Source organism: Schistocerca cancellata, chromosome 5 (genome assembly GCF_023864275.1).
Source record: "Schistocerca cancellata isolate TAMUIC-IGC-003103 chromosome 5, iqSchCanc2.1, whole genome shotgun sequence".
NCBI classification, from domain to species: Eukaryota; Metazoa; Arthropoda; class Insecta; order Orthoptera; family Acrididae; genus Schistocerca; species Schistocerca cancellata.
Window position 1 is genome coordinate 179,004,783 of NC_064630.1, and position 12,225 is coordinate 179,017,007.

Genomic DNA, 12,225 nt, shown 5'->3' on the forward strand with positions numbered 1-12,225 from the left:
ACTCTGTGTTGTATAGGAAGGATCTCATGACACGAATTCCAATCATTCAATAGTGTATTGTTCAAAGCAATTTGCACATCTTTTATTTAGTCAATTTGTGGGCGATAGGACTACCCAACTTGGAAAGATATCACGTCTGACCCCCCCCTCCGACCCACCACTCACATTCCCATGATGTAATAACAGTAAGCACCCAGGAATGGAATGAAAACCGGTGTATTAGCTGCCGATTTGGGCCTCTCGCGCTTTTGTCTGTTGTCCAGGGCTGCCTGGTACAGGGCTGAGCGTTGAGCGTGCATCTGCATGCCTAGGACGTCGAAAACCGCCCCATGTACAGGGTGGTCCATTGATCGTGACCGGGCAAAATATCTCACGAAATTAGCGTCAAACGAAAACACTACAAAGAACGAAACTTGTCCTATGCTTGAAGGGGGAAACCAGATGACGCTATGGTTGGCTCGCTAGATGGCGCTGCCGTAGGTCAAACGGATAACAACTGCGTTTTTTTTTTAAATAGGAACCCCCATTTTTTATTACACATTCGTGTAGTACGTAAATAAATATGAATGTTTTAGTTGGACCACATTTTTCGCTTTGTAATAGATGGCGCTATAATAGTCACGAACATATGGCTCACAATTTCAGACGAACAGTTGGTAACAGTTAGGTTTTATAAATTAAAATACAGAGCTTAGGTACGTATGAAAATTTTATTTCGGTTGCTCTAATCTGATAGATGCACCTATGTGAAATTATCATTTCTGAGAACGCATGCTGTTACAGCGTGATTACCTGAAAATACCACATTAATGCAATAATGCTCAAAATGATGTCCATCAACCTTGCATTTGGCGATACGTGTAATGACATTCCTCTCAACAGCGAGTAGTTCGCCTTCCGTAATGTTCGCACATGCATTGACAGTGCGCTGACGCATGTCAGGCGTTGTCGGTGGATCACGATAGCAAATATCCTTCAACTTTCCCCACGTAATAAATCCGGGGACGTCAGATACGGTGAACGCGCAGGCCAAGGTATGGTGCTTCGACGACCAATCAACCTGTCATGAAATATGCTATTCAATACCGCTTCAACCGCACGCGAGATATGTGCCCGAAATCCATCACGTTGGAAGTACATCACCATTCCGTCACGCAGTGAAACATATTGCAGTAACATCGGTAGAAAATTACGTAGGGAATCAGCATACATCGCACCATTTAGATAGCCATCGATAAAATATGGGCCAATTATCCTTCCTCCCATAGTGCCGCACCATACACTAACCCGCAAAGGTAGCTGATGTTCCACTTGTCGTAGCCATCGTGGATTTTCCGTTGCCCAATAGTGCATATTGTGCCGGTTTGAATTACCGCTGAAACTTCCAGGCAGATTAAAACTGCGTGCACAACCGAGACTCGAAATCGGGACCTTTGCCTTTGGCGGGCAAGTGCTCTACAATCTGAGCTATCGAAGCACGACTCACGCCCGGTACTCACAGCTTTACTTCTGCCAGTATCTCGTCTCCTACCTTTCAAAATTTACAGAAGCTTTCCTGCGAACCTTGCAGAACTAGCACTACTGAAAGAAACGATATAGCGGAGACATGGCTTAGCCACAGCCTGGGGGACGTTTCCAGAATGAGATTTTTACTCTGCAGCGGAGTGTTCACTGATATGAAACTTCTGGCAGATTAAAACTGTGTGCCCGACCGAGACTCAAACTCGGGACTTTGCCTTTGACGGGCAAGTGCTCTACAATCTGAGCTATCGAAGCACGACTCACGCCCGGTACTCACAGCTTTACTTTTGCCAGTATCTCGTCTCCTACCTTCCAGACTTTACAGAAGCTCTCCTGCGAACCTTGCAGAACTAGCACTACTGAAAGAAAGCCTATAGCGGAGACATGGCTTAGCTACAGCCTGAGGGATGTTTCCAGAATGAGATTTTCACTATGAAGCAGAGTGTGCGCTGATATGAAACTTCCTGGTAAAATGAAACTGTGTGCCCGACCGAGACTCTGCCAGTAAGTTTCATATCAGCGCACACTCCGCTGCATAGCGAAAATCTCATTCTGGAAACATCCCCATGGTTGTGGCTAAGCCATGTCTCCGCTATACCTTTCTTTCAGGACTGCTAGTTCTCGAACGTTCGCAGGAGAGCTTCGGTAAAGTTTGGGAGGTAGGAGACGAGTTACGGGCAGAAGTAAAGCTGTGAGTACCGGGCGTGAGTCATGTTTCGGTAGCTTAGATGGTAGAGCACTTGCCCACGAAAGGCAAAGGTCCCGAGTTCGAGTCTCGGTCGGACACACAGTTTTAATCTGCCAGTAAGTATCATAACAGCGCACTCTCGGCTGCAGAGTGAAAATCTCATTCTGGAAATATCCCCCAGGCTGTGGCTAAGTCATGTCTCCGCTATATCCTTTCTTTCAGGAGTGCTAGTTCTGCAAGGTTCGCAGGAGAGCTTCTGTAAAGTTTGGAAGGTAGGAGACGAGATACTGGAAGAAGTAAAGCTGTGAGTACCGGGCGTGAGTCGTGCTTAGATAGCTCAGATTGTAGAGCACTTGCCCGCCAAAGACAAAGTCCCGAGTTCGAGTCTCGGTCGGGCACACAGTTTTAATCTACCAGGAAGTTTCATATCAGCGCACACTCCGCTGCAGAGTGAAAATCTCATTCTGGAAACATCCCCCAGGATGTGGGTAAGCCATGTCTCCGCCATATCCTTTCTTTCAGGAGTGCTAGTTCTCCAAGTTTCGCAGGAGAGCTTCTGTAAAGTTTGAAAGGTAGGAGACGAGATACCTGCAGAAGTAAAGCTGTGAGTACCGGGCGAGAGTCGTGCTTCGGTAGTTCAAATGGTAGAGCACTTGCCCGCGAAAGGCAAAGGTCCCGAGTTCGGGTCTCGCTCGGGCACACAGTTTTAATCTGCCAGGAAGTTTCATATCAGCGCACACTCATCTGCTGAGTGAAAATCTCATTCTTGCATTACCGCTGTTGGTGAATGACGCTTCTTCGCTAAATAGAACGCTTGCAAAAAATCTGTTGTCGTCCCGTAATTTCTCTTGTGCCCAGTGGCAGAACTGTACAGGACGTTCGAAGTCGTCGCAATCCCATTCCTGGTGCATAGAAATATGGTACGGGTGCAATCATTGTTAATGTAGCATTCTCAACGCCGATTTTTTGAGATTCCCCATTCTCATGCAATTTGTCTGCTACTGATGTGCGGATTAGGCGCGACGGTAGCTAAAACACCTACTTGGGCATCATCATTTGTTACAGGTCGTGGTTGACGTTTCACGTGTGGCTGAACACTTCCTAATTCCTTAAATAACCTAACTATCTGGCGAACGGTCCGGACATTTGGATGATGTCGTCCAGGACACTGAACAGCATAGACAGCACATGCCCGTTGGGCATTTTGATCACAATAGCCATACTTCAACGCGATATCGACCTTTTCCGCAATTGGTAAACGTTCTATTTTAACACGGGTAATGTATCACGAAGCAAATATCGCCCGAACTGGCGGAATGCTACGTGATACCACGTACTTATACGTTTGTGACTATTACAGCGCCATGTATCACAAAGCGAAACCCGTGGTCCAACTAAAAGATTCATATTTATTTACGTACTACACGAATATGAAATAAAAAATGGGGGTTCCTACTTTAAAAAATCGCAGTTGATATCCGTTTGACCTATGGCAGCGAAATCTAGCGGGCCAACCATAACGCCATCTGGTTTCTCTCTCCAAGCTAGACTTTTTTCGTTCTTTGTAGTTTTTTCGTTTGATGCTTATTTCGTGAGATATTTGGCCCGGTCACTATCAATGGATCACCCTGTATATTAATTACAGATCACGATACTAAATATCACCGACGGCGGACGTGGAGGTAACATCCTATGATATTCGATATCGGGAAAGCACCTCCGCTTTCTCTCCAATGGCCAATTCCTGTTGTAACAACTTTGCCTCAAACCCATCACCAAGGTGACTTGCCCACCTGCTCAAGGGAGCTCCATTTGCTCTCGAAGTCCCCGCACAAACATCAGGTTGTAGCATCCCTTTGATCGAGAAATGCAAGACTCGCGCGGTCTCTGTCTCTCTGAAGTGGTTACTTCCTGTTTGTGTGAACACAACATGAACCAGCGTGTCCAAACCCCCAAAAATTGTGATATCAAAAATGGCGGAAATGCTACCGTACTACCCAACCAAATTAATTGTTTAACAATTTATAGGAGACTTCCTGGCAGATTAAAACTGTGTGCTGGACCGAGACTCACGGGCAAGTGCTCTACCAACTTTTTTTACCGAGACTCGAACTTTTTTTCCTTTTTTGTACTTTTTTTTTTTTGGGTCTCCTTCCTCCCCTTCAACCCATTCTTACGCTCGCCAGAAGTTGCCTTCTCGGCCTGGCTTCATCGCCATTAAAAGAAACTGTTCTTCTTCACGATGGAATAAAATACTTCTTCTCTAAAGAAAAGAAACTTTTTTTCCTTTAAATCATTCCCCTGCGTAATGTTCTTCTTCATGACGAAATAAAGACTTCTTCTGGAAAGAAAAGAATAGTATTTTCCTTGAAACCATTCCCCTGCTTGTTGGAACAAGGTGGCACTGACGCAGCTGACACGCGGTCCTCAAAACTCGTCTTCTCGAAATTAATAAGCCTTCACTTTATATACCCCAAGCAGTAAAGCTTGGCCTCGTTAGTTAAGTGATCTTTTCTTTTTCGCCCAGGTTTCCTTCTCGTAGTTGTGAGGGCAGACGTCGCTGAAGACCGCAGACCGTCCTGTGGTGTGCCGGAGTGTGATGTTAGGCAATGTTCCTTCGGATAAAGTGACATTCACAACGTGAGTCACAAACTGAAAACTTTCTCTCAACTATCGATGATAATACAAAACAAAGTCCTAATGTAAGCAACGAAAAAAAAAAAAAACTGTTCTTATCAGCTTAAAATCCGTTACGTCCTGCCTCATAGGACTAGGATATCGGACTCACTTTTTGCTCTTAAAAACTAAACTACATCCGAACAGGCATTGGAAGGCCCAATGGTACCGACCCGCCGCCGTGTCATCCTCAGTCCAGAGGCGCCACTGGGTGCGGATATGGAGGGGCACAGCACACCGCTCTCCCGGCCGTATGTCAGTTTACGAGACCGGAGCCGCTACTTCACAATCAAATACACTCCTGGAAATGGAAAAAAGAACACATTGACACCGGTGTGTCAGACCCATCATACTTGCTCCGGACACTGCGAGAGGGCTGTACAAGCAATGATCACACGCACGGCACAGCGGACACACCAGGAACCGCGGTGTTGGCCGTCGAATGGCGCTAGCTGCGCAGCATTTGTGCACCGCCGCCGTCAGTGTCAGCCAGTTTGCCGTGGCATACGGAGCTCCATCGCAGTCTTTAACACTGGTAGCATGCCGCGACAGCGTGGACGTGAACCGTATGTGCAGTTGACGGACTTTGAGCGAGGGCGTATAGTGGGCATGCGGGAGGCCGGGTGGACGTACCGCCGAATTGCTCAATACGTGGGGCGTGAGGTCTCCACAGTACATCGATGTTGTCGCCGGTGGTCGCCGGACGGTGCACGTGCCCGTCGACCTGGGACCGGACCGCAGCGACGCACGGATGCACGCCAAGACCGTAGGATCCTACGCAGTGCCGTAGGGGACCGCACCGCCACTTCCCAGCAAATTAGGGACACTGTTGCTCCTGGGGTATCGGCGAGGACCATTCGCAACCGTCTCCATGAAGCTGGGCTACGGTCCCGCACACCGTTAGGCCGTCTTCCGCTCACGCCCCAACATCGTGCAGCCCGCCTCCAGTGGTGTCGCGACAGGCGTGAATGGAGGGACGAACGGAGACGTGTCGTCTTCAGCGATGAGAGTCGCTTCTGCCTTGGTGCCAATGATGGTCGTATGCGTGTTTGGCGCCGTGCAGGTGAGCGCCACAATCAGGACCGCATACGACCGAGGCACACAGGGCCAACACCCGGCATCATGGTGTGGGGAGCGATCTCCTACACTGGCCGTACACCACTGGTGATCGTCGAGGGGACACTGAATAGTGCACGGTACATCCAAACCGTCATCGAACCCATCGTTCTACCATTCCTAGACCGGCAAGGGAACTTGCTGTTCCAACAGGACAATGCACGTCCGCATGTATCCCGTGCCACCCAACGTGCTCTAGAAGGTGTAAGTCAACTACCCTGGCCAGCAAGATCTCCGGATCTGTCCCCCATTGAGCATGTTTGGGACTGGATGAAGCGTCGTCTCACGCGGTCTGCACGTCCAGCACGAACGCTGGTCCAACTGAGGCGCCAGGTGGAAATGGCATGGCAAGCCGTTCCACAGGACTACATCCAGCATCTCTACGATCGTCTCCATGGGAGAATAGCAGCCTGCATTGCTGCGAAAGGTGGATATACACTGTACTAGTGCCGACATTGTGCATGCTCTGTTGCCTGTGTCTATGTGCCTGTGGTTCTGTCAGTGTGCTCATGTGATGTGTCTGACCCCAGGAATGTGTCAATAAAGTTTCCCCTTCCTGGGACAATGAATTCACGGTGTTCTTATTTCAATTTCCAGGAGTGTAGCTCCTCAGTTTGCCTCACAAGGGCTGAGTGCACGCCGCTTGCCAACAGCGCCCGGCAGACCGGATGGTCACCCATCCAAGTGCTAACCCAGCCCGACAGCGATTAACTTCGATGATCTGACGGGAACCGGTGTTACCACTGCGGCATGGCCGTTGGCGTTTTTTGCTCACGGCGGAGAGCTAACAACATTATCTACTTCTGTCATGGGATGCCTTCTCACTTTCGAACTCTCTTAAAATAGCCAGATGCCTCGTCACCAATGAAGTCCGTTAAGTTAACAGCATAGAGAAGTTGTAAATATCAATTTAATACCTCATATCACTTTATAAAATTGGTAATATAGCTGATTTTATAACGGTGGTCATGCAGCAGTCCTCAGCAATTAGGGCGCCTAAATCATTTGCAAATTCTAAAAGAAAAAGGAAGATTCTGCTGTTAGGTAGTTCGCGTGGCAGAGGTATGGGACAACAGTTACAGGATGTGTTAGGGAGTGAGTACCAGGTCACCAGCATTGTGAAGCTTAGTGCAGTGCTGGCTCAGGTGACTGTTAGCATAGGGGACTCGTAAAAGAATTTTACGAATGAGGATCAGGTAATGATTATGGATGAAGCTGGGGGGCCTTGTTAGGGACGGGGAGCATGATGAAGGTGGGTGGTAGTGGAATCGCTCATTGGCAAATTCCTGCAGTAGCTGGTGTTAGAGTTGCACCTTTCTTAGATTGAAGTCAGCTGATAGCTGTCCCTGCTTACAGAAAGCCTATCTAACAAGGAATCGCCTTTACAGGAAGTCAGGTATCAAACTAATGAAGGTATTAACATTTTTAATCAAAATATAATAGGTATTAGAGATAAAGTTAGTGAACTGCTTATGCATAATGACTCACACATTATTGGTATATCGGAGCACGACATACATTATTTGACAGTTCAAAGGCTTCCTTTACCAGGATACTATTTATCTCGATTACATTTATGTAAACTTTTATTAGATAAGATATTTAGTCTGACATTCATTTTAGGTAATTACCTTACCTTCTGATGAAGTCACCCTTACAAGGGGACCTCCGAATCGCACCCCCTTCAGATTTAGTTATAACATGGCACAGTGTGATAGGCCTTGAAAAACTGAACACAGGTCAATCGAGAAAACAGGAAGAAGTTGTGTGGAACTATGAAAAAAGAAGCAAATTATACAAATTGAGTTGTTCATGCGCAACATAGGCAACATCGAGGATAATCGGAACTCAGGAGCGCCGTGGTCCCGTGGTTAGCGTGAGCAGCTGCAGAACGAAGAGTCCTTGGTTCAAATCTTCCCTCGAGTGAAAAGTATAATTTTTTATTTTCAGACTAATCTGTCCGTGCAATTTTAGTGTCGGAGTAGACGTGATTACCATTCCTCCAGGTTGTACACCTCTTGTGCAACCGTTAGATGTGTTTGGTTTTCGGCAAGTGAAATACTTTGTGAAAAGATTCTATGATTTTGCGAAGCTGCACAGGTACACAGAGCAGTATTGTTTACGTGATCGTGTGTCAAGTATGGAAGTTCAGGCACTCACACATAATCAACTTCGCTCTCCAAAATTCCAGGACATGTTCAGATTTGCTTGGACATATGCAGGATTTGACGGTCTACACACGGAAAAATTTAAAAACGTTAAAAACGTATGTTACAACAGAGCACAGGGAAAACTGTGAGACTGCGATAGTGTTTCATTCATGTGTTACAGTTTATGTGACAAACTCTTATGTTTTCATCACTTTTTTGCGAGTGATTATCACATGCACAAGAAAACCTAAATCGGGCGAGGTAGAACAATCTTTTTACCCATTCGCCAAGTGTACAAGTTAGTTGGGTCGACAACATATTCCTGTCATGTGACGCACATGCCGTCACCAGTGTCGTATAGAATATATCAGATGTGTTTTCCCGTGGAGGAATCGGTTGACCTATGGCCTTGGGATCAACTGTTTTCGGTTCTCATTGGAGAGGCACGTCCTTTCGTCTACTAATCGCACGGTTTTGCGGTGGAGTCGCAAAACACGGACACTAAACTTATACAGTGAACAGAGACGTCAATGAACGAACGGATAGATCATAAGTTTGCGAAAATAAAGAAAGAAAATTGTTACTGGAGGGAAGATTTGAACCAAGGACCTCTCGTTCCGTAGCTGCTTACGCTAACCACTTTTTTTTTTAAGAGTGTTCAGTTATGAGTAGGTGGAGACAAGGCGGGAAGGGGTCGAAACCCGAGGCCCGGCCGCGATGTCTCCCCCCTCCCGTCCCTGAATCACTCCCTCAAAGTAGCTTTTTGATTTATTTTTGTATTATTTTTATTTTTTTCACCAGGAAAAGGGTAAATGAAAAAAAGATCTTTATTGGTACAAACTTAAATACAACAGAAATGCCATCCTTCCGGCGAAAATAACACAAGACATTATACTCGTAGAAGGCGAGCAATTTTTTTTTTATGAACAAGGTGTAGGAAAAAAAAAAGAATAATAATTCTGATGTAATCTAAGAGGTGTGAAGCAATATACAGTGGAGTGAGGGAAATACCAGTGTTTTCTGGGGTAGTGCATTAAAGAAAGGAGGCGCGTGTCCATGCGCCTACTCCACTGTGGGTTACAATGTATGAAGTTAGCGCGGAGAGTCTCAGATGTCAGCAGGGGGGGGGGGGGGGGAGTGCTGCCGGCGTGTGGCACCATCCAACTGAGCGGGGGTGAAGTAAAGATCGCATGTAGATAATTGGCGAAGAAGGCGCGGTAGCGCGGTCGGTGTTCGACTTCACTGTGGGCTTTTTGTAAGTACTGCCAGAAATCAAGGCGTGATTTGTCGCCATCATTATACATGTAGGTGATCGTCCATCCCTTGACCCATACAATCACATGATTTTTGGAAGCGGGGAAATAAGTATTCTCAGGATGGATAAAAGTCCGTGGGTCAATCGAGTCCGGCGGAACGCGGAGGTAACAGGCAACGAACTGTCGGGCAAGTTTCCAGACGTCACTGGTGGCAGCACAAGTCAGTTGATGGACATCGTCATCCACGAGGTGGCAAATGGAACAAAGTGGAGAGTCCTTTAGTCCGATGGCGTGAAGACGATGATTTGTGGCGAATTTTTCATTTGCGACTTGGTACCATGTTGCCCGGACGTTGGAGGGAAGAAAAGGCTGGTGGATGTGACGCCAAACCGTTGGCCACCGCGTGGACGGATGTCTCAGTTCGATATTGATGCTGGATATGGAACGAAGGAGTTGGGTGTAAAAATCTTTAGGTCGAGGAGAACGCGTGGTCGGTAAGTGTGTGTGAGCATAACTGAAGTCGACGATGAAATTAGAAATGTGCGTCAGATGATGCTTGACGTGTCCGACTAGTACTGGTGGTGTTATGGTCGCAGGCACAAGAATATCCAGCAAGCTGCGCGTAAGGGAGGTGCCCCAGTGCCACTGCTTGTGCATGGTCGACATGTACAAGGACGCCGCGCGGAGTCGCACATTGACAAGGCCGTGGCCCCCCGCTCGCGGGGGAAGGGTGAGCGTGTCTAGCGGACCTTGAAGATCGTACCGGCCGTAAGGAAGTATCCGAGGGCAGCCTGGAGGCTGCGTCCAATAGTTGATGGCAGCGGGAGGACCTGTGCGATGTGGACCATTCTGGCCGCCACTTGTTGATTGAGGTATTGAACACGTTGTAAAGAATCGAGTCGTCGGAGAAGATTTTGTCTCACCGTTGTGCGGATAGTTTGGAGTGCACGCCGAAAATTGATGGCAGCGGAGCGGCGCACGGTGGAGGTGAAAATGATACCAAGGCATCGTAGTTGTTGTACACACGGGAGAGGTGCTAAGTCGTCGTGTGAGAGGCCGCGTCCAATGGGCATCGCCGCGGATTTAGCCACATTCATGTTACTGCCCGCTGCAGTGCCGTACGTTGATATCAGATCAAGTACCGTGTGTGTTTCACTCCGTGAGCGGATCAAGAGGAGGAGGTCGTCCGCATACGCACGACATCGAAAACTGTGCTGTCGCAAAGTGAGACCAGAAAGGTGGCTCGTCAGACTCCCGACGAGTGGCTCCAGGCTTATGGCATACAGTAGGGTCGAAAGTGGGCAGCCTTGCCGTACGGAACGCCGGATTGCCACTGGTCCCGCCACACGGCCGTTAACCTGCATCAGCGATTCGGCGGTGCCGTACAGGCGCCGGATCACGTCGATAAAGGCTGGTGGAAAACCCATGCGGTTCATCACTGAGAACAGAAAAAGATGCCGCACTTTGTCGAATGCGCTGTCAAAATCAATGGCAACCACTGCGGCGCGGAGTCTGCACGCCGCTGCCAGTGCAATTAAATCGCTACATTCTCCTGTGGCCGTTTGTGTATTAACTGAGCCGCCCGGAGTTGTCTGTTCCGGGGATAGAATTTTGGCAGGATCTTGCGGCATCGCGTTGCTAGTAGGCGTGTAAAAATTTTACAGTCTGCGTTAAGCAGAGTCAGGGGACGGTAATGTGCTGTCGTCACACCTGGTGTCGGTTTGTGGATGGGTATAATAATTCCCGTGACGAAGGACGGCGGTACGGCGTTCCCCATCGTCAGCGGTTTATGAAACATCGTTGTCCACCGTGACGCCATTAGTATGAAGAAAGCGCGATAAAATTCTATCGGCAATCCGTCGACACCAGGTGACTTATTCAGAGCACCTTTATGATTGCATCGTGGATTTCGTCACGCGTAATGGGCTCCATCAGCTCGTCCGCTTCGTCGCTGGTGAGGGTGCGAGTTACGTGTGGTAACACAGACTCCTCAGCGTGATTGTTGGTAGTCTCCTCCTGGTATATTGTGCGGTAGTGGTCGACAAAGGCACTGACGATTTCGGCCTGGCAAGTGACGTGCTGGGCGCGACAGGTGGTGATCTCGGTGATGAGTTGTTGTCGTCGATGTTTCCTATCGGAGCCGATATGATGCATGGTCGGATGTTCTTGTTCCGCCGAATCTTGACATCGGGTTCGCACCATAGCCCCCTGCAGTCTACGGCGTGTCAAAGTTACAATTTGCGCCTTAATCCTGCTGCGTTCCCTCTGGGTGTCGGGGGTGGGCGGTTGGGCGTCCAGGTCGCGGAGAACGGCGTAGAAATAGTCGGTAGTGTGCCGGCGCCACATAGCAACTTCCTTACCATACTGAATCAAAGTATGTCGAATGGCAGGTTTGGCACATTCCAGCCACCAGGTCAAGGTCGTGCGGTATTTAGGTAAGCGACGTTCACAGGTGGCCCATGTCTCGGTAACACGTTGAAGACATTCGGGATCATGAAGATGGGAGGTGTTTAGCTTCCACGGTGCACGATTACGCCAAACCACTTGCTTGAGGAAGAGAATGTTGCAGATCTAGACACAGTGGTCCGAAAAGGTCAGGGGCCAAAGTTCTGCACCTTCGACTGCCGGTGTGAATTCTCGAGAGACGTAAATTCTATCAAGGCGGCTCGCGGAGTGACTCGTCTGGTAAGTATGTCCAGGCGCGTCGCCGTGCCGAACTTCCCAAGTGTCGCGTAGCAACAGATCTCGGACGACAAGACACAGTTCTTGACAGATGTTGTAGTGGGGCACTTGATCTTTAGGGTGCAAGACACAATTA

The 12,225-nt window shown here is 48.3% G+C and overlaps 1 protein-coding gene and 1 pseudogene across 1 annotated transcript in view; one reads left to right on the top strand and one right to left on the bottom strand.

Annotated features, from left to right (window-relative positions):
- LOC126188427 (uncharacterized) overlaps positions 1–12,225 on the top strand; it is a 641,976-nt gene that overhangs the window by 157,856 nt on the left and 471,895 nt on the right. The window lies entirely within an intron of this gene.
- Positions 6,646–6,763, bottom strand: LOC126189781 (5S ribosomal RNA; annotated as a pseudogene).